The sequence below is a fragment of the Trachymyrmex septentrionalis genome, unplaced genomic scaffold (assembly GCF_001594115.1).
Source record: "Trachymyrmex septentrionalis isolate Tsep2-gDNA-1 unplaced genomic scaffold, Tsep1.0 scaffold56, whole genome shotgun sequence".
Classification (NCBI taxonomy): domain Eukaryota; kingdom Metazoa; phylum Arthropoda; class Insecta; order Hymenoptera; family Formicidae; genus Trachymyrmex; species Trachymyrmex septentrionalis.
This window is the reverse complement of record NW_017305735.1, coordinates 1,401,237-1,404,158: the sequence shown is the minus strand read 5'-3', so window position 1 is coordinate 1,404,158 and position 2,922 is coordinate 1,401,237. Positions and strand designations below refer to the sequence as shown.

Here is a 2,922-nt window from a genome sequence, read left to right as displayed (position 1 = left end):
TAATATATTATAATAATATGTTATAATTTAACATATATATGTATGTGTATCTAAAACTATTTCAATTAAAATGAATATAAATTAAAAAAAAATAGTTTGCATTAATTGTTAAAATCGTTATCTCCTTTGTGAAATTCTTATTTATTGACAATGACTGGTAATAACATTTGTAAATATAGAATTGTGTGTAGAATTTTCTTCGCCATTTGTAATAAACTGCGACAGCTGAAAGAAGAAATGTGTATAAATTGCGTTCTGGAAATTATATGTATGTTATAGACTTTCCAATAAACTATAGCGAACGCATTCTTTGGCGTCTCTGCAAGATTAGCAAAAAGTTTAATAAAAAGGAACAGTAGGATATCATGAATTTGGCATAGATCCGCATTTTCGTAATGGCAATTTTTGGAACCCGTGCGGCTCTATGCGAAACAGGAATATCTTTTGAAAGAGTAAGAATAAGATTCTGAATTATAAGAGTGTCGAAATTGAAATTGGTGACGCTATTTTTAGAGAAAGTGTTATTCTTAATTTAATTGTGATATATGAAACATTTGCAGTTATAATGCACAAATATTTTTCATAAACATGATAAATAATATCACGCTCATGCTCCCTTTCTCCTTTTCTCTCTCTCTCTCTCTCTCTCTCTCACTCACATACACACACACACGCGCGCACACACAGAGTCTTTTTTCATTTTTCTCTTTCTCATCCCCTCATTCTCCATTTATTTGCAATTTGCAATATAAATGCAGAAAGGTTGCCGATACCGATATACTACTTTGTGTTTAGACAATATTTCTTAAACAAAAATTTAAAATGAAACTTCAGAAGCATAAATACAGACTAGAAAGTATCGTCTATCAAACAATACATAGAAGTTTTTAAAATAATGTTTGCAATTTTGCAATAATTAACTTTTTCATAAGATAAACAAAAATAAGCGTCTCACAAAATGGGTCCTAAAACTGATACAGTACGCAGTAATTTCACATATTTCTATTATTTTTTTTTATAGGAATCGTACAAGGCACTTAAAAGTGAATATATGTATATAAGACTTTTTAAAATCTTTTTACTTTGATAAAAACATTAGTCTAATATTAATCTAACGGTAAAGTTCTTTACAGGTCTTAAAATGTCTAATTAAATTTGGAGGGATTATTATGTATATAATATTTTAGATTGATTATGTTGAAAGACTGACTAACAGCGTGCAAACATAATTTCTAAAGTAAATCCATTAAAAAAATAGTAAGAAACTTCGGGGCCAAGCTCTCTATACCAAAACTTAAAAAAAGATTCATATGAACATATATGTTCGCAAATTCATTTGAGATACACCTCAAAATATTTATTTATTAATAAGAGAATATAAAAATTATGTTTATTATTATTTGATATTATTTATTTTCAATTTTAATTATAACAAATGTTCGAAGTGGCTCCTAATTCATTCAATACACGCTTGGACACATCGAATCAGAGACTGTTGCATTCTTTCAAAGATCTCGGAGCAATTGGTGTCACAGTGCATTGAAGATGCATTGGCATAACATATCTTTATTTGGCGATTGAAACGTTATAAACTAAGAATTTTAAGTGTCCCCACAGATAAAAATCTAGAAAACTTAAGACAGGGAATCGTAAGGACCACAATACTTAAACATTTTGAGCAACATTTCAGTAACAGTGGATTTACGGCATGTGTTTAAATGAACTTTTTTATGTTTTGGTGTGGGGAACTTGGCTCCGAAGTTTGTGACTTTATTTACATCCTGTGTTGGGTAATTGCGTGTAAATGATGGGAATTCTACACCCGTAATTGAGACAATGTGACCTCTGTCTTTTATTTAAATAAGCTGCGGATCTTGAGGAGCTTAGGTGATGTTAAGAACTTATACAAGGTTGAACGTAACTTAACTTTAATAAAGTATTGAAGAGATTATTGGGCGATGTTTAGTATTGCACGGGGCAGAGCGAGATGTGCTCTCTCGATTGTACAAAGAAAGTAACGAGAAGCTGAAAGCATTATTGGAGATATCTAGAAACCCGAGAATCTGCGAATATTCACGAGTATTCCCCGAATTCAATAAACGTTATTAGCGAACATGAGTCAGCGCCATTATAATGAGATAATCCAAAACACCCTGTATTAGTTTAACATCGAACTTTGACTGAAGTTGGCCCTTCTCGTATTTCGGTATGTACTCACGTAAACAGTCTTGTTTCCAATTTTATTAAGATTAAGTTAACTTATAGACTGCCTTATACACATGATCAATGCCCCAATATACTTTTATATGCCTTCTTATTCCTTCTCATACTTTTTTCGATAGGCGTGCAACTTCGAGTATAAAAATATTAATGATCACATGTTACAAATAGGATAGTGGATCAATTTACGCTGCACTATAATTTTATATTTAAAATCATATTATAAAAATTATAAAAATTATAAAAAAGAAGAAATAAAATAAAACAGATATAGGAAACCATAAACATATAATTAAATAATGTAATATTATCAATAAAGTAACTAATATTATTTAAACTACGCAATTTGTAAAAAAAAATAATAAGAATTTTATTTTCGTATTTGTAAAATTCGCTTTTAGCTAATTTGATGTAGAAACAAATTTTACACACATACACACACACACACACACACACACACAAATATTAATATTAATGAAATGTAATGTTTAATTTTGCCTAGAAATCAGGGAATGTTTTTAAGAAATTTTTGTCAGTCTGGTGACTTTCCTTTACATATTAAAAACATCATTTTGTAAAAATAAATTTAGAAACAATCCATTATTCGCATATCTCATACAATGACATATTATTCATTTCTTTCCTGTCACCTTTAACATGAAAAAAGTTCCTAATGCGTGATTTATATTCTTTCTCACATTT

At 29.4% G+C, this 2,922-nt stretch overlaps 1 protein-coding gene across 1 annotated transcript in view; it reads left to right on the top strand.

Annotated features, from left to right (window-relative positions):
- Positions 1–2,922, top strand: part of LOC108752146 — a 25,924-nt gene that overhangs the window by 2,388 nt on the left and 20,614 nt on the right. The gene's annotated exons all lie outside the window — the stretch shown is intronic.